At 33.4% G+C, this 21,171-nt stretch overlaps 1 pseudogene; it reads left to right on the top strand.

Moving 5' to 3' along the window:
• Positions 1-3,117: 3,117 nt before the first annotated feature.
• LOC131811855 (10 kDa heat shock protein, mitochondrial-like) lies at positions 3,118-3,505 on the top strand (annotated as a pseudogene).
• The last annotated feature ends 17,666 nt before the right edge of the window (positions 3,506-21,171 follow it).

Raw genomic sequence — 21,171 nt, 5'->3', positions numbered from 1 at the left:
AATACTAATACTAATAATATCTTATTATATATACTGGTATATATTATCAGTATACTATAATATACTAATAAGTCATTAATAAAGTTAGAATCAAATGAAAAAATAGAACAAAAAATGAAAGTTATTTAAAAATCTAATAAATTTGATGCAAGCTCTAGATGCAGAAATTTAAAAATATTGATGAAAAAATAATATAAATAAGAGGAGAGATGAGCCATGTTCATGGATAGGAAGATTTGATATTTTTAGTATTTCATTTTTCCCCAATTTTAATGCCATCCTATTAAAAAATGCTAGCAAGATTTTTGTAGATATGAACAACTTGATTGATATTTGAATGTTGAAGTATCATTCAGTTGCTGGTCTAAAAAGCATCATTCAATTGCTCATCCAAATCCTGTTTTGTTATGATGTGTTATCCCTTTAAATTCTAAACTGTGTTGTTGTTGTTTTCTGTATTTTTGAAATGTAAATAGGGGTCATTAATTTTAGACTTTATTTTCAAATATACATTTGTAATGATATATATTTATTTTAAAGGAGCAGTTTTATCTCCCTTTCAATGATCTTTATATGTGTATATATTTGTTATTCAAGTGAAATATATCCTTTGTGATTTATCTTTTACCTCTAGATTATACAGAAATGTGTTGTATAATTTCAGTATATTTATAATTTCTCTGTTTATATTTTTTGTTATTGATTTGTGATTTAATTCTCATGTGGTCAAAGGTAATGCTCTGTATAATTTTAGTCCTTTTAAAATAAGTGAGACTTGTTTAATGGTCCATACAGAATATTACCTATCTTTGGGAATTTAGAATATAAAGTAGAAAAAATATGTATTTTTTTAGTGCAGAATTTAAAAAATATCAAAATTTTATCAATAATGTAATAATACCTAATAACTATAATTAGTTATTTTAATGAAATCTTCTACAAATACACTGGCTATTTTTGTTTAGTTGTTATGAGATGCTTTAAATCTCCTATTTAGACTATGGAATTCTCTATTGCTTTTTTTAATTTTATCAATTTTTGCTTCATGTATTTTGATACAATATTATTAGTTATTTATTTATGACTATAATGCTCTACTGATAAGTAGGCTTTTTGAAATCATTATTGCATGCCCTCCTTATTTGTGGTAATTGTCTTGATATCTCTTATAATTTGTATTAATATGGTCATGACTTTGTCATGCTTATGGTTTTCATATTGTGATTTTTCTATGTATTTAATTTAAACCCCTATTGTATATTTATATTTAAAGTGTATTTTTAGTAGACAGATCTGGTTGGATCTTGTTTATTTATCCACGCTGATTACCTTTGCTTTTTAATTTGAATATTTAGCTCATTAACATTTAGTATAATTGTTGATATTGTTAGATTTCACCCTATCATGTTAGTGTTTATTTCCTGCTGGTACACATATTTGTTTGTTTCTTTGTTTTCCCTTTCCTGTATTCTTTTGGACTATTGTTTTATAATTCAGTTTATAATTATTAACTGGATTTTTCAGTTATGCTTCTTATCATTAAATTTTTAGCAGCAGCTGTAGAGATTACAGTATACATAGATAAATGTTCACAGTGAATTCAAAGTTAGTATTCTACCCCTTCACTTAAACACAGGAAAACCTCCTATCTTATATGTGTTTTTACTTAATGCAAGCTTTATAATTATAAAATGTATAAAATGTATTCTATATACATTGTAAGCACACAAAGCAATATTATTATTTTTACTTTAAAAAGTAATAATGCATTTTGATCAAGTTAGGGGATGTTTTATATTTATCATATGTTTGCCATTTCTAATATTCATTTATTTTTGGAAATCTGAGTAACTTTTGGTATGATTTTCCTTCAGCATGAAGAATATTTTTTGGCATATTTTTTAATGCAAGTCTGATAGGAAAACTGACTTTCTGTTATATGAAATGTATTTATTACACCTTCATTTTGATATATTCATCTTAGGCGTATGTGTATGTAATTATGGATTGTTTTTGTTTGTTTGGGCTTTTGGTTTTGGTGTTTTGTTTGTTTGGTTTCTACATTTTAAGTATGATGTGCCAATCAATTCTAGTCTCCAGTTTCTGAGAAGCAGTCCCTGGCCTAAGACATTCTTTTCTGCCAGTGTTTAATGGGTTGTTTTTGTCTCTGGCTGCCTTCAGAGTTACCTATTTTGGTTTACAACCGTTTTACTGTGACGTGTCCATGTGTGACTTTCTCCATATTTATTGTATTTAGATTTAATCTTCTTTTATTTTTAAATTTATGTATTTCATATAATTTTTAATATTACTCTCTATATCTGAACTGGGTTCTATTTTTGTTTGTTTTTGTTTTTTGTTTTTTTACATTTTTTTAAATCTTAGATTCTGTGTTTTCAGTTTATATATTTATATATTTATTTATTTATTTATTTATTGTCCCCCCCCCCCCATTCTTGTGGTAAAGCTTTTATCCTTGTTCTTTTTACTTGGGATGATTTTGGATTGCTTCCTGGATACTGTGAACATTATTTTGTGGGTACTCTGGATTTTGTCATACTATTCTAAAGAATGTTTATGGTTTGTCTTAGCAGGTAGTTAGTTTGATGTGATTCTAACTAGAAACTGTCGCACCTGCAGTGCATTGCAGCACAATACTTTATTTAATCAGCCTCCTATTGTCCCAGGAATATGTAGTTCAAGGACAATACCAAGACTTGGTAAAAATTTACACATCATATATGGAGCTGCCTTTCCTCTGGATTTTTCCTTTATGGATTTGGCTGTCACTTTTCTGTAACACTTGTGCCTTGGATTTCTTTTATTAGACTTTTCAATGAGAAACAGAGAGTCTTCCTAGCGGTTTACTTTCTTGCATCATGAACACAGGTAATCTATAGATAAAGCCACACGCACACGCACACATACACACACACCAAACTAAACTTTCCTCCTTTAGCAGTTTTGTTTTGTTTTAGTCTTAAGTCCTTTTCAAATCTCCTTATTTTTATTTATCCTTTAGGAATTTCAGACATTTTAAAAAGTATCCCTTATACTTTATAGTTAATTTTCATGTTTGTAGGTCAGGTTGTAGAAGCTTATTTCTTTATACCAAATTGCAATTCAAACAATAATGTCTTAAATTGGGTAACCATCAAAGGACTCTTTATTGATAGTACAAACTGTAGTAGCCTGAGTCATGACAGGGCAGGCATTTAGAAACTTTATTCTCTTCTTTGACTATTTTAATTGAAAGGAGTGCAACTGAAACTGTAACCAAAGGAAGTATTTTGCTTCCAGAAAAATCTCAAGGAAAAGAGTTACAAGCAACAATAGTAGCTCTTGAATTGGGTTCTAAGGGAAAGGGTGTGGAGATTCATCCAGTTTGTGTGAAAGTTGAAGATAAAGTTCTTTTCCTAAAATATGGAGGCACCAAAGTAGTTCTAGATACAAGGATTATTTCTTATTTAGAGATATATACATATTTAGAAAATATGTAGACTGAAAAAAAAAGAAAATATGTAGACTGACATCATTATTAAAGTGGCATGAAGTAAAGATGCCCATTCCAGTGATGTTGTGAAATCTTTTCATCATATAAATAATTTTCCTGTCTCTCTTTGATAATGAACTAATGGTATACAAACAAACAAAAAGGATTCTTTATCATCACTTGGTAATAACAGTTTTAAAACTCCAGTGATTTTTCAAAATGAAAAATGTGATCATTGCCGAGAAAAAAAAAATACATAAATATGTAAATATATACATGTACATATATATATTTAAAGACTCATCAGTTTTGGGAAAAACACTCAGGAAATAACATTGGACAAGATGATATCTCCTATTTATTGTGATTTAAAAACCAATGTGTCCATTCTATACTTAGACACTCGGAACTTTTTCCTGAAGTTTGCCATCAGTTAAAAAATAAAAGTCTTACATTACTAGCAACTAAAGTTGGTTAAGATAGTTGACTAACTTAATTTTAATTAATTTTGAATGATATATTAAGATTACTCCCTACAAACTACTTAGCTTCAACTTTCAATCTACTTTAGAATTATCTGGAAATGAGGGGGAAAAATGCAGACATTCACATACAACCATCACACTGCCTTTTAACATGTGCTCCACACACATGGTGACTGCTCACTAGGTGAAGACAGTATGTTCATCACGAGAGCTGAGTGATGAATGAGACTGCAAAGATTTCTCCTCAGAGTGTATGCAGTGTAGTTTGGAATGCATACTATTATAAAATACACAGTATTTTAATCATCATATTGCTGTAACTAGAAAAATACAAAATGCTTCATAAGTACAAGTGTGAAAAGTAGAGTGCTGACTCAGTAGGAGGTAGATAGTCAAGGAGAGATGCCTTGACATAAATTGCAGTGAAGACAACATTTTTACTAATTTGGGTGTTACTCGGTGAACACATAAAATCATTGTTGAAGATCTGTTGGTTTTCATAACATAGTGAAAACAATGATTAGATGCTGAAATATGTAAGGTTTTTCTTTGATACAATAATATTGATTTGCAGTGAGAGAATGGAAGACATACAAAGCTGATAAGAGATGAGGTAAATTATGGAAAGCAAAGATCATAAACTGGAAACTCATGCTACCAATTTAGATTTCCCCCTCAAAAAAATTGAGAAGTCATCTATAGATTTTAGGCCTGTTTAAATTTGCATTTTCACAAAATCTCGTTTGTTGAAGAATGTATTGGAAGGAGGTAAGGGTAGATACGGGAGGGGGGGGATGAAACTATTGTGGTATTCCAGGAGAAACTAGGGTGTTTCTACTAGGGGAGGAGGAGAATGTACAGTTTCAAGGAAAATATATAAAGAAAAATTAAGATTTTGGAAGTCATTAGCTCTTTGAGGGGAGTGAGCAGTAAGAGGAAAAAAGATAAGAAAGCATATTCTTTTGTGTGACTGGATTTTACAACCATGTATGTTGACACTAATTAGTATAATAAGAAATGCTGAGTAGGACCACATCTGGGGTTCATTATGGACCTTTTGAATTTAAGGTGTCTGCATAACACTCAAGAGACTGGAGTCAGGGGCGCCTGGGTGCCTCAGTGGGTTAAGCCTCTACCTTCGGCTCGGGTTGTGATCTCAGGGTCCTGGAATCGAGTCCCGCATCATGCTCTCTGCTCAGCAGGGAGCCTGCTTCCTCCTCTCTCTCTGTCTGCCTGCCTCTCTGCCCACGTGTGATCTCTCTGTCAAATAAATAAATAAAGTCTTAAAAAAAACAGAGAGAGAGACTTGAGTCATCACGTTCTGTATGTTGGGAGAACAGACACAAAGCATGAATCTGATACCACTGGGATATGGAATAATGATTACTACTGAAAGATTGCTAAACTAGTATCTGTAATGTGCCACTTCCATTACAAAATAGGGAGGACTCAGTGTATTCTGAGACATAACATTAAGTTCAGAATTTGTTCCAGATCTTGCGGAAAGTCTGAATGTGTTTAGTTTGTGTACTATTCTTTTACAACTAATTGCTATTATTGAGACCACAATATATTCCTTGGTTAGGGATAAATCCTGTAAGTGTCAAATAGTGTAAAAATTATCCTTTTACCTCCAAATTTTTTCTCATTTATCAGAATTTTAAATCACTGTAACAGAACTACCAAAATCAAAACCCAACAACAATAAAACTTGAAAAGCAAAAGAATTAAAATAGGAAATACTGAATCCCAGTGCCTTCTTCTATCCTTACCAAATATACATATGATTACTTTAAGGACAAGGTTAATATGATGATGCAAAGATGAAGAAAGTATCTGGAATGCCATTACCTCTATCTGAAGTGATTATGGAAATATCAAGAATGAGGTAGCATTTAAAATAGCTCACGAAAAATTAGTAAGACTCCTATAAATAGAAATAGAGATGAAGAAAAACACCAGGCAGGGATTCAATAACCAGAACTGTGATGCAAAGTAGAGGAAGATAATTTTTGGACAGTACATATTCTATTCTGAGTGTAACTGTGTAGGGAGAGGCATGAAAAAATAAAAAAATAAAAAAATAAACGTACATAATATAGTTACTCCTGAGTATGGAAGACCATGCAAGCTAGGTTGAAGAGTTGTGGCCATTGCACCAAGTTGTGTTTGGTTTGGAAAGCACTTATTACAGGTGTCTGATGAGGGAGTTCCACAGGAATGTGGGAGGAACTGTGACAGTAATTTGCAAAGTGTAGGCAGAGTTTTCAGAGAACGATCACTAACATTCCAACCCCAAACATCAGTTCAGGTGGAAAAGCTGCAGAGTACAGGAGAGTATATATGGGTCCATTTGGGAACCACTTGGGACAGCAAAGTGAAATATGTGAATATTCCACATATGTGAAATATGTGAAAAATCCACAAAAGTGGAATTTTGTGAAATCAGCCTTGAGTGTGACAGGAGCTCACAGACCATTGAATAGAGAGCTGTGTGTAACTTCTAAGGCCATTTAAGAATACTTCCTTTTCTTCATTTCTACCTTACACATTGCATGTGACCTCTCCTTGCCAAAGGACAGGGAAACAGGATTTTGAAAAACATATTTACCAGTCATATACAGGGTGCTAGTGTCACCTTGGCAAAAATCAGGCAGTATCAATTATGTGGCTGGTTAGTAGTTCTCCCTCAAACCAGTCATACTATGAAGGAGACACATGCATCAGAGCAGAAATGAATAAGCAAAGCTTTAGAGTAGTTAATGTGGTGGCACATTTCAATATTATTTGGAATGTGGAGAACATCTAGTAGGAAATAAATTTCACTTTTAAAGAAGGTGGAAAGGAAGAAGGGGATACAATAGGAAAATTGGTATAGAGTAGTCAAAGACCTCTACTAGGAAGTGTCGGAAATATATATCACCTATACTTTTTCTTTCATATCCTATTTCTTATCAGATGTTTCTTTTCTATAAAGTTTATAAGAACTCTTGGCTATTGAACTATTTATGTTATCAGTACAACAAGTTTCTGAATGCATTTAGGAGATAACTTGTAGCAGTCATCAGTACTGTTTAACAAATATTTACAGCTCTGTTTTTCCAGCCTAATGGAAAAATTGAATTCTCCAGCACTCTTCAGAGTTTGTGGTAGTCATGGGAATTGCTTTGGTCTATGCCATGTAAAGAAAAATGGCCTCCTTACATGCCAGAACTTGAAGAACCCGATGCCATATTCTCTGCCCACTGCTATGGTGATGCAGGAAATCTGTCATACTACTTACCAGAGTCCCTCTGTTCACCCACAAAGGACAATGTAACATGAGCAAGAGGAAAACTTATTTTTTGCTATGTTACTAAGATTAGGCAGTTTTTGAATCTGCAGTGAAAGTGGGCTTATCCCAACTAACACAATGATGTTGAAAGCACATGGCCATTAAAAAAGACAAACATGAATTTATACCTTCCTCCACACATTTTCATGTGTGTGACTATAGGAAATCGTGTATACTCTCTGAGTCTGTTTTCTAAGAAGTGTTCTTAATTTTTGGAGATAATGTACACAAAATACCAAATGTAGAAGGCATTCAATAAATTGTATCTGTTGTTATTAGAATTTGGTCTACAGTATAGCCCTGAACTCATTCATCCAACAAAATTGGCTAGTATGTAGGAGAAAAAGATCATGCTAGGAATATGTCTATGAATAATGATACATTCTTTAGAAATCTGCAACGGATCTAAGGAAAAAAAAAATCTATTGTTTCCCTGGAGATTTTGTTTTCCAAAAACAAAGGTTAGTATTCTCTTCATTCATATTCACTTTTCAAGTAAAGCATGGAAATTAAATAAAACAAAGTGTAATAACTGTTTTCTCTACTAAAGTTGATATCACTGTCCAGGGTGAGCAACACTTCATGAATAACACATTGAATCATTAGCATATCAAAGAAGATTTCCTTCTGCTGTATTTCACCAACTGTCTGAGGTCTTTGATTTGAACTAAATGACATTTGGGCATGCTGTGACTTCACAAAGGATTAGCTAACGCACAGAACCTAATCTCCTATCATTTGGGACATTTTGTATTAATTCAAATACTTAGAAAACAAGTGCATAAGTGAATACTTTGCAAGAAATGCTGCAGCTCCAATCTGCTTCTTTCATCCTTAAATTAAGGACTTTTATTATGATCCATTTAGATGAGGGATTTTTTTTTTTTTTTGGTCACAAACAATTTCATGGTTAGATACACATTTTGTTCCAAATTACGTGAAAAATCGAGAAGGAGAGACACATTCCATGTTGGAAATTCTGCCCAAAAAATAACACTGGGAAACATGGGCCTAAGTCACTAATGCCCAAAGAAGTATTCATTTGTTCTTTTGTTCAGACAAAAGACTGCATTCCAACATCTGGGGATATGCAGATGTGCAGGATTCTGTACTTCCTCATTGTTGTCTTGTATTATCTTTAGAATGACAGGTAAATAATATCCTAAAACACTACTGGACATTTTGGCTGAGGCAGGTGGGGTAGGACATGGTACTCAGACAAAAGGGCAGATTGAGTTGTCTAAAGGTGGCTTCACAGATAATTTACCGTTTAGGCGGGATCTTACATTCAGACAGAAAAAAAAAACTGATGAAAAAAGTGGTGTGAGAGAGAAAAAGGGGAGAGAGAGGGGTGCATTTTGGGGCAAAGAAGCAGCATATGAAATGTACACTTACATAAAGAAGAAAACAGAATATGCTGAAAATTGCAAAATATTTTAGTTGGAAAGTTAGGTGCATTTGTCTGAATCAGATATGAGAAGACAAAAACCGTCATTAGAGGGAGGGCCTTACCAAGATTTATCTTGGATGCTGGACCAAAAATGGACTTTTAAATTGTGTGGGTAATGAGGTAACAGTAAAATTTTACAAGTGTTAAAAATGAGGTTAGATAGGAATTTTAGAAAGATCATGTATGAAAGCTAGCAAGATTATATGTGGCATTATGTAATAACTGAAATCATTCCTACTGTAGTCTCCAGGAGAAGACACTAATATATAAAATTTTCTGATCAATAAATACAACCATTTCTATTTTAATTAAATTTTATAATTTATCTATGAATAATGTTTATTGAGAAGAGATTGGAATTGGTATATTTAAAGCCAAATATTGAGTATTTTCAGTGAAAATAACTTGTAAAAGGGCTTTCCCATTCCTGGAATCTGAAAGGAAACATGATGCAAAATGAATAAATGACTGCTAACGTTGGAAGTCAGGCTAGAATCAAATGGTTATATAATACAAAAAACTGTTAATCTAGAGCATAAATTCTGGGCAAATTTTTTTAAATAGTTAAGATTTCATTAGAATTATTGAGTTGAAACATAATATTTATATACTACACTAATTTATTTTTAAAAATTATCAAATTAGAAATGTTTTGTATCTTACTCAGAATTGTGTTAACATGAATATAAAATACAAATCCCTCAGGCTGTACACTTCAGATCTGAATATTTTGTTTTGTATAAGTCACATGTCAACAAACATTTAAAAAATCCATAAAGAAAAAAATAAATGCAATGAAGCATTAAAAAAACCCAAGATCAGTGGAATTAATATGTGTAAGTAAAGAACTCTCACCTATTAATCCAATAACACATAAACTTTATAATAATTGTCTTTTTAAATCTTTCTTTCCTATATTTTACACACCTATATTTCCAAAAAAAATAGATTAGTAGTAATCTGATCCCTGTTCAAAATAAATAAATAAATAAATACAGGAAAAAACATAGGGAAGGAGAGATTGTCTTCCATATTTGGTGGATAAAACTCTACTTTGCATATGTGGCATACACTTGAATGAAAGAAATTCAAAGAAGAAAGAAGGTAGAGGAAGAATAACATCATTAAAGAAATGTGTGGCTGAGTTATATACAATATGAGAGAGAAATGGGAAAAATGGTACAAGACTGAAAGTAGAGAAGGTAAGAATATAGAGAATATCACTGATGTGATGATAGTGTGGTTAGGAATTACACAAGATGGCATTTGCCGAGATTTGCCGAGCGCAGGACATGGGGTGGAAAAAGGGAGGAGGAAGGGAGAGAGAGAGAGAGAGAGAGAGAGAGGGAGGGAGCCCTTTATTCAGTGAAAAAAGGGCTTCGTGTAAGTATTTTGACAAACGGAGTAAGTGATGCTGTTCCAATTTAGTGAGACTAATTTAATGCAAGTGAGTACTACAGCCAATTAGAAGTGGGAATTAAATTAGGATTTTTTTTAATGACCATTAGCAAGGAGATAAGAAAGTAACACAAGTTCTATCCATTCCTTTACATCCTGTGCAGTCTATATGTGAGCTAGGTTATAAACTAGCATATTAAAGGTCTTTTATGTTTAATTTATGTGAGACAATAAGTAGGAGATGAGCTGTCTCAAAGCATGTAATTCATCACAGAATAATAAAAATGAGCATCATTAGAATGACAATAAAAACGACGCTAAGACCACTTACTACATGATAGCTACATGTCCCCAGGACTCTTCTAAATACCGTAATGTATTTTTAAATTCAATCTTCAAAATAATTCTTTTAGTTGGAAGTACAGAGCAGTTATTTCTAGTGCCTGCATTACCTCCCTCCGAAGCCACACTGGGCAGTTCCATGGGAGCTCAGAGTCACACGGATAGTTCCTGCCTTTAACACATACGGAATGTCGTTCAGCTTAGTGGGATTTAAATAACAGAATGGCAAATCTAGCAGGTAAAGGTCCAGCTTCCCATTCACAAACAGATGATTCTAAGAGGCACTTACAAGTTTGTTCATTCGTTACTTCGCTCGTTCGTTCCCTCCTCCTGTCTCTCTTTCCCTCCCTCCCTTTCTGTCTTTCAATGCAAGTTGCTTATGAAGAAGTCTTATGAAGTCCAACACCCTCTGCTTATAACATTTCTACTGGTTGTTTTCCATTCCTTACTTCACTCTCCTTATTCCTTCACTCGCTTCCTATGATCCCCTAAATTAAACTTCTGAGCAAAATCCTCTAAGGTTTTTTTGGGAGGACACTGAAATGAGGACATAACTGTAACCCGATTTTACGTGCAAAGAAAACAAGGTTTAGACAGATAAAGTGATTTACCACAATTTGCCCCATTGAAGAGTGGCAAAGGAAATACACCCTTTTTTTTGTATCAAAAGGAGATTTAATTTTAATTTTATTGTTATTTTATTATTCTGTTCAATTAGCCAGCATATAGTACATCGTTAGTTTTTGATGTAGTGTTCAATGATTCGTTAGTTTCATACAACACCCAGTGCTCATCACCGTAAGTGCCCTCCTTAATGCCCATCACTGGCTTACCCCATCCCCCATCCCCCACCCCCCCGCCTTTCTGTAACCCTCAGTTGGGTTCCCAGAGTCCAGAGTCTCTCATGGTTTGTCTATGGCTCTGATTTCTTCCCATTCAGTTTTCGCCCCCTTTCCCTGTGGTCCTCCACCTTATCCTTATCTTCCACATATGAAATACACTCTTTAATAGCATTCTGGAACTCAGGAAGGCCGGGGAGAGGCAGTGGATGCAGAAGTAGATGCAGAAGTAGAAACCTCTATTCCCATTGGCTTCTCACGGTGAGAAAAGACTTGGGGACACTCTTGAATCTAAGAAGGTCGAGACCACCACAGACAGCAGCGAACTCTTAGAAAACTCATTGGGGGGTTGTTTATCAATGTTCATCTCAAGTGAGGTTTTAGTAGAAAAGATTCTCTGTGAGTGTACACATGGTAAAAACATTATGAGTGCTGATATTTGAACCCAGAGGTTTTTTTTTTTTTCTTTTTTGCAATAATCTATGCTCTCAATCAATAAGCACACTTACTCTATTTACAGGAAAGACTATGACTTACTCAGTTCTATAAATTCTATAAACTCCCACATAGACAACTCTATAAACTCCCCTCAACAAGTTGTTACCAAAAAAAGTCATGTAGTAAAATACAGCATTTTGCCAAACTATGAAAGACAGGTGGTTTGGTGCATTTGTTGTCAAATATTCAAGAACTCCAAAATATTTTACACAGTTCATAGTACAACTGTTCCTGTCAAGTGATGTAAAAGTGCTTGGCTTTGACACCACTAAACATGGCTTATTTTTAGTAAAATTTTAGATGTCTTCTAAAAAGCTTTCAATAGCAGTTACCATTATGTAAAAAAACTTTAACAAAGTAACTTTTGTTTGTAAAGTTTATTCAATACAAAGGCAGATGAAGTCTCTGCTTAAAAGAGCCTATAATCACTTTATGAAATACTGTGCAAGAGAAAGCTTCTGAAACCGACAGTTCTTGTTCATTTAATTACAGTTCTGTTAATTTAATCACCTCAGTAGGGGATGTGTTACTTGGTGGGTGATATTTTTTTCACACCATGAGATGCACATCCACCCTGCTTGTCTCTATTAACTTAATGAAGAAATTGCAATTAGAAAAAAAGTGATGCATCGAACATTTATTTGAACACAGGGAGAAAAGTAATGGGAAGCAGGCATGTGTGATGAGAACCTATTGTCTATGTAACGGTTTCTGGATTACAAAATCAACAGCTGGTCTTCCAGTTATCGTTCAAGGACTTTCTTAAAGTCTTTAGCACTCGGTGCACATAAGCAGAAATCAATGCCTGAAAGATTTTTAAATATCTGAGTACAAATGCACTGTTACTTTAAGAGTTTTAAAAGGATATGGAATGTACATATGAAAAACAACTTTCCACATTCCTTTGTTTTTACAAAAAGTGGTTGAGACTATGTTTAATGAATGAGTGACATCTGCCTAATTCCATTGTGCTTTGATTTTTTTTTCTCTTTGGGGGAAAAAACCCCACATCTAGTGTGTTCTTTCAAATGAGAAAAGTTAGATGTTTATTCTTTGTAGCAGCCATTCTGAAATACATCTCCGAAGGCAAATTTGCAATAACATCCAGATGTTAGTCAAACTCTACCCTAACATGTTCGTGCTAAACAATTGGATCAAAGCAGAACAGGGAAAAATACTAATTTTGGTTTTTATGCCAACTTTTAGAATACAAGTAATTTATATTAGCAAACAGGAAGAGTTAACTCACACAATTAAAGAGTAGATCAATCTGAATATAGGGTTAAAATGCAAGATATTTAACAGGACAGATAGAGCCCAACATATCCCTTCAGAACTCAGTTGCAGAATTGACCCCAACATATCCCTTCAGAATAATATTGATTTTAATAATCCACTTAACCCTGGGGCTTCTAGCTGCCTGAATGCTCCTAAATTACTCTCTATTTTGCCCATCAGATTCTTTTCTGGAACATCCTTCCCTACCTTCTTAGTCTAAATAATTACAACTTATCTTCAAGAGTCAAATCAGGAAACCTCTCCTCCAGAAAACATCCAAGAACCATGTACTGGGCTCACTTCTCTGTTCTTTGTTTCTACCACAGCCTGGCATGCCCTGCCCCTATAATGGGTCTAAAACTGTGAACACAGTTTCATTAAATGTCTTATTTTTCTATACTGTAAATTCATAGAAAGCAAGGATAGAGATTATGTCAGCATTTTATACACTGAGACAAATAAACTATACTGAGCCTCAGTATATGAAGGGCAGACCTTACTTTATAATACAATAAACAACATTTTATGTCAGGAAATTAGTCCAGGTTTGCATTGATTTCAGGAAATTGCCCAACCCACAATCATCTAGGCTCTACTTCAGTATTTTCAGTGTTAGAGAAGTTAAGAGTATAATACAGTATTTTGTTTTTCACATATTTTTATTTTAGAACCATTTTAAATTTGCAGAAAAATTGTGAAGCTAGTACAGAGACTTCTCACATACCTAACGCTAAGTATCTCCCACTGTGTCTATCTTCATTAATGAATTACAGGTGTTACAATTAATGAAATAATATTGTTACAAGATTATTAGAAAAGTTCATAGTTTTTGAGTTTTGATTGCTTGTTTGTTTTTAATCTCATTTATTAATACCCTAATGTCCATTTGCTGTTCCAGGATCTTATATAGACTACTGTATCACACCTGGTTGTCGTGTCTCCTTAGGCTCCTCTTGACTATGACAGTTTTCAGACTTTCCTTCTTTTTGATGACCTTAGTTTTGAGGAGTACCGGTAAGATATTTTGTAGAATGTCCCTCAATTGGGATTTGTTTGACATTTATCTTATGGTTAGAAAAGGATTATGTGGGTTTTGAAGGAAGACTATAGAGGTAAATGTCATTTTCATCACATCATATCAAGCATACCTTCTGTTGACATGACACATCACTGTTCATGTTAATCTTGATCACTGGGCTCAGCGGCTTTTGTGAGACTTCTCTACTGTGGAGTTATTCTTTCTCTTCCCCCAGGCCCACCAGACACTACTTGGTGGAAGGAAGTTGCTATGTGTGCGTAAACTTAAGGAGTTTACAGGATTTTATCCAAACTCTTTGAACATGCATTTTTTTTGAATTATATATGGGAGATTTTTCTAATGGCCTTCATTTACTCATTATTCAATTATTTATTTATGTCACTATGAACTCCAGATATTTATTTTATGCCCCGTTACTATTTTGTTCTCAAAGTGTTTCATCACTGGCAGGTTCCAGTTGGTTCATTTGTTTCTTTGGCTTATTCCCACCATCGTGTGTATCTGTGTTTAACACTTCCTTACTCTTTGGCATTCCAAGTTGCTCCGGGTGCATCCCGTACATTCCTTGGCCCTCCTAGATCGCCTGTTTTTAAAAGGAGCCCTGCTTCCTTTTCTGGAAGATTGGTATTAGAAGTCAGGATGTGTGTATTTCGTATGTTCATTGCTATGGGGTGGGCCCTTTCTGCTGATAGAGCAAGAAAATATGTGTTTAATAACTTTTACATGTAAAAACATGTTTATTAATATTTCTGTGTGGAACCATTTACAACTATATTAAGCTAAAAGTGAGTCATATTGATGTGATATTGATCCATGACCACATGGATTAGTCCAGCCTCTGGCACTTACGTGTAAATTCCACTCCAGCAGTGAGAAATATGGCTTTGGGCTTCTTCCATTCATTTTCCTGATCACTGTATTCTAGTGTACTTGCATAGAGTATCAAAATTGTTAACCTCCCATGAGAAAATAACAAAACAAAACAAAATGAAAAAAACTTTACCAGCTGAGGTGTAATGCTTCTATTCCATCTCTTTTGCCTTTAATTTTATAGACTTCACACATTTCCAAAGTTACTTAAATCAGCTCTTCTCCCACTCCCTGTTGCCCAGTTAGGTCAGATTGTTTCATGTATTTGTAATAATACAGTTGCATTATTTTGTCATATTCTGAATTCTATTCTGGAATCCCCTATTCCTACATGAATTTTGAGAAATTATATATCAAGTTCCACTCTTTGCATTGTAAATTCCTGTGGGTTTTGAGAAATATGTTATATCTAAAAAGACTGTTTCTTTAAAATTCCCCCATTTCTTTTTAGTGGCTGAGTAATAGCCCATTTTGTATGTATACCACCTCTTTTCTATCCATTCATTCATCAGTGGACATCTGTGCCCTTTCCATGGTTTGGCTATTATGGACATCACTGCTACAAACATTGGGTGCCTGTGTACCTTCAAATCACTGTTTTCGTATCCTTTGAATAAATACCCAGTAGTGCAATTGCTGGGCCATAGGGTAGTTCTATTTTTAACTTTTTGAGTAATCTCCATACTGTTTTTCAGAGTGGCTGCACTAGTTTCCACCCGTACCAACAGTGTACGAGGGTTCTCCTTCTTCCCCATCTTTGGCAACAACTATTGTTTCCTGAGTTGTTAATTTTAGCCGTTCTGACTGGTGTGAGGTGATATTTCATTATGGTTTTGATTCGTATTTCCTTGAAGTGATGACTGATATTGAGCATTTTTTCATATGTCTCAGCCATTTGTATGAAATCTTGCTATTTACAATGATGTGGATGTAACTAAAAAGTATTATGTTAAGTGAAATAAGTCCATCAGAGAAAGACAAATACCATATGATTTCACCCCTATGTAGAATTATGCAGAAAACAAAACTGATGCACGTAGGGGAAGGGGAGAAATGAAATAAGATAAAAACAGAGGGAGACAAACCATAGAACTCTTAATTACAGAGAGCAAACTGAGGGTTGCTTGAGGGCGGGGGTGGGGGACGGGTGTAACTGGGTGACAGGCATTAAGGACACTTGATATAATGAGCATTCGGTGTTACAACTAACGAATCATTAAATTCTACCCCCAAATTAATAACACACTGTATGTTAACTAACTCAAATTTGAATAAAACACCCAAATAAATAAATAGATAAAAATTAGAAAATACCCACTTAAGCCTCCATGTTGCATCACCACTTCCTCATATCAGGGAGATCATATGATAGTTGTCTTTCTCTGCTTGACTTATTTCGCTAAGCATGATTAGAAGAAGAATAAATGAAACAAGATGGGATTGGGAGGGAGAGAAACCATAAGTGACTCTTAATCTCACAAAACAAACTGAGGGTTGCCGAGGGGAGGGGGTTTGGGAGAAGGGGTTGGGATTATGGACATTGGGGAGGGCATGTGATTTGGTGAGTGCTGTGAAGTGTGTAAACCTGGTGATTCACAGACCTGTACCCCTGGGGATAAAAATATATGTTTATATAAAATAAAAAAATTATAAAAAAAAATTAGAAAATAATAAAATAAAATAATAGTAAAAAGTTTTATCTATTTAAACCCTACTCCAACCCTTGGCTATCACTGTTCATCTAGGATCTACAGTTTTCTGTTTACAGAATAGAGTTGGAATTAGTTGATTTGTAGCCCTTTCAAGCTGGCTTATTTTACTTAACTATAGGCATTTAAGATTTATCCCTACAGTTTTACAGCTTGATAGCTCATTATTTATTGCTGAATGATAATTCTTTGTACAATAAAAATAATATCTCAACATACAATAGAAATACATTATACAAATGTACTAGTGTGTTAATTCACCTACTGAAAAGTATCTTGATTACTTTCAGGTTTTGTTGATTATAAACAAATCTATAAACATTTGTGTACAGCTTTTTTTTTTTTTTAAAGATTTTATTTATTTACTTGACAGATAGAGACCAGAAGTGGGCAGAGTGGCAGGCGGGGGTAGGGGGCAAGCAGGCTCCTGCGAGCAGAGAGCCCGATGCGGGGCTCAATCCCAGGACCCTGAGATCATGACCTGAGCCTAAGGCAGAGGCTTTAACCTACTGAGCCACCCAGGTGCCCCTGTGCACAGCTTTTTATGTGAATATAAATTTAAAAATCAGCTAGGTAAATACATGGGAGTAGAGTTGCTAGATCATATAACAAATATGATATAATAAATATAATAAATATGATATATAAATAAATATATCATATAAAAATAATATATAATAAAATAACTTTTTTAATTTATAAGAAACTACAAGTTATTTTCCAAAGTTATGGTGCCATTTTGCATTTATACTAATAGTGAAAGAGATTTCTCTTGTTCTGCACTCTCAATGGCATTTGATATTGTGAGGTATTTGGATATCAACCCCTGTAATAACTGTGTAGTAGTATCTCTTGTTTCAATTTTAATTTCTTTTATGACAAATAATATTGAATATAATTTGCAGTGTTTATTTGTCATCTATATCTTCTCTGCTAAGGTGCTTGCTCAGATTTTGTCCATTTTAATTAAAAAAAAATTCTTATTTTAAAATGTTTTTGTATATTTTCAGTGTATTTTTTTATTCAGATATGTCTTTTGCAAATTTATTTTTTCAATCTGTGGCTTATCTTTAATAGCATTATTTACTTTAATAAGCTTTATTATTTAACAAGCTATATAATTGAATATTATATAGTTTTTAATTTTAAGTTTTATATTTTTATAAAATATATTTTATTTTAATTAAATTTAAATTTTAATATGTAATAAAAACTCATATTTAGTAATGAAATATTTATTTTATTTTAAATAGTATTATATGTTTTATATAATTAAATATTTATATAACAGGTATACTTATTAATAAAATATTTACTATTTAATAAACTTTATGAATATCAATTTATCTTTCACATTCTGCTTATTTAGTGTTGTATCACCCTACCTGACATTATACAGGTTTTTTATGTTTTCTTTTAGAAAATTTATAATTTTGCATTTTAAGATTGGTCCTTTGATCCATTTTGAGTTATTTTAAAAAGTATAATACCTGTGTGCATATTCTTTTTTTTTCACACATAGATGTTCAATTTTTCACCATTTGTTGAAAAGAATATCCATTTTCCATTGAGTTGTGATGGAGAAAACTCTTAAGTATATTCTACAATATTAGTATTCCACAAAGTTCTACAACATTACCCCCTCCCTGCCAAAAGCATAGGGGATTTTCTCTTATTTTATTTGCATGAAACTGGGGAGTTCATGGAAGAAAGCCCCACAAAACTGTAGGAGTCCTTCTAAGATTGCGGCCATCAGTAGTTTCCTACTTCCGTTTATATCCACAAAATTTTTAACTATCTACCAGTAGGGCTCCAGCAGTTTCCACTCCAGGCAAACACATCTCCTTTTGACTCTCTGGATTCTTCTCTCTAGATTTTTGGGTAGTGGTTTATCATGCTAACTTGGTTCTCTGATATAGTCAACAAAAGTTATTGATTTTCAGTTTGGAAGTGAGTGAATGACAACTTCTAACCTCTCTATATTTCATGGTGGAAACCAGTTCCATACTTTATTAAGGATTAAATTTTCTTAGTTGGTTTTTATATTAAACTGAAAATAATCTCTCTTAAATGGTATCACTGATTAAATAAAAATTCCCTAAACTCAGAATCAGGATAGTTCCTTTCCTACATGACCTCTTCTAAATATAAACTCTAAATAAAATACTAGAACTCTAAATAAAATCTTCTAAATATAAACTCTCTCTCACCCCACCCTCCAGATCAAAGTTATTATTCCCACAGTTGTTCAGGGTTTATGTTTCTATTTGTCTTTATTCTATCCAGTGGTGTGCTGGAGTTGGCTAGGCTGAATTTGGCAGAGCAGATTGTTAAATTTTTAGGAATTTGGGGGAGCTGATTTTTAAAGACAGCTATTATTAAAAACTAATATAAACTTAAAATTGAATAAGTTGCATTGAAATAAAAGCTAATAAATACACAAGACTCAACTTCTTAATTGTGTTGTTGCATTTTAATGTTATTCACATCTTTTCAGTCTGCATGGTAGAATACTGTAAAATGATGCAATAATGTGCCTTTTTTTCTCAACTTTGATTCAGTAACATCCATTGGGTATCCGGAAATCAACCAGAGTGTCAGTGTATACACCCAGAAATTGACAAACCACTACAAATCAGACTTGATTCATTGTTTACTAATTATCTACTCTTAAAATGTGATAGAAAAATGTTAAGAAGCTGTGTTTAATTAAGCTTAAACTTTAAAATTTGTGTATTTATAGCTGTTTTATTACAAATAGCATAATTAAGAAAATATTATCCCAGTTTTGAAAGTTGTTCATGTAATTAACTAACATCTGTATTTATTTTTTCATTTTCATATTACTCCTTAATATAAAGGAAACACCAAACAACATTCATGTCACTACTATACCTGTTGGTCAGTTGCAGTTCTTTCTTGGACTCAGGCACAAGTGTTCAGCAAAAAATGAATGAAAGTATTCTTTGGGAACGAAATGGCTTATGAATTTATAATAAAGCACAATAAATCTTTTATTATCATTTGTGAATTTTATGATATACTCCCATTATGTTAGTAAAATTCATTTAAAAATGTGTATATAGGTATATACATACTCTTTTCATCAGAGAGACAATTAATTATGTATTTACATACCTCTAATCCTATCCCTGTATCATATGTGCAGTCCATTTCAGTGTTTATTTATATGAGATCTAACAAGAATAGTGAAACAATTAGCTCTAATTGATAAATGAATAATTATAATTTTATTAAATATAAACCCTCTGAAGAAAGGTTTAAAATAATTCACTGGATCAAGGAGTCCATTAGATTTATTTTTCAGAAAGCTTTATTTGTATGTTTATGTTCTCTCTCTCTGTCTCCCTCTTTCTGTTTCGCATGATACAGAATTGGCACAATACACTCAGGGTGACCCACTCTTAACTGTAGAGAGGTAAAATGTACTTTTAGCTTTTTCGGTAGTATAGTTTAAATGATTTCCCCAAAGTTTAATTTTCAGTGTTTTGTACAGGTTCAAATAGAATGATTAGACCTCTAAGTGTAACCTATAACTTCTTGATAAATATCTGGAGAGAATGATAATTTAAAAATAAGATATAATTTACCTTGGGACAGATGTCCTTTAATTTTAAATATTTTTAGGACCTACTTGTTTTTCCAAAGGTGAAATTTCCATTACACATTTAACTGATCTTTTTAAAATTCAATTTTAAAATTCAATGTTTAGAATTTAAATTTATTTCATTCCCCTAACATCAATCTCAGTCCAACCAAGTAGACATAACCTTCTGGGTCATAACTATCCTAAAGGAACATGGGGGATTTGTCTTCACTTGTTTGGGCTGCTTTAGACAAAATACCACAGTCAAGATGGCTTCTAAACAACAGGAATTTATTTCTTACAGTTCTGGAGACTGGAAGTTCAAGAACGCTCTTCTAGGCTACAGACTACAGACCTCTCACTGTGTTCTCACATGGTGAAGGGATGAGGGAGATTTCTGGAGCTCTTTGATCAGGCACTACTCTCATTCATGAGGGTCACTCCCTTGACTAAGCACCTCCCAAAGGCTCCACCACCTAATGCCATTATCTTTGGGTTATGATTTCAAAATATGAACTTTAGGAGAAGGACACATTCAGATCATAGCAAGATTGAAACTTGTCTTTAGCTCAGTCGGTTCTGGACTTAGACTCAGTTGCTGTGTCTTGTGCCTAGTGGAGGATAGGGAGGATAAGGTGAGCTCAGTACTTCAGTATGGCCATATATGTCCGACTTTGGAGTCCTGTCAATAGTAGCCTTAGTTAGGTGCTTGCTATACAAAACAAATTTAATGGATTTGCTCCCAGCCTCCATTGGTCAGATTGGTAGCAGGTCAGGTTGGTAGCATTCTCATGTTAAAATTCAAGTTCTTTCCCAGAACCTGTCAGAC

Source organism: Mustela lutreola, chromosome 11 (assembly GCF_030435805.1).
Source record: "Mustela lutreola isolate mMusLut2 chromosome 11, mMusLut2.pri, whole genome shotgun sequence".
Lineage (NCBI taxonomy): Eukaryota > Metazoa > Chordata > Mammalia > Carnivora > Mustelidae > Mustela > Mustela lutreola.
This window is presented reverse-complemented; position numbering and strand designations above follow the sequence as displayed.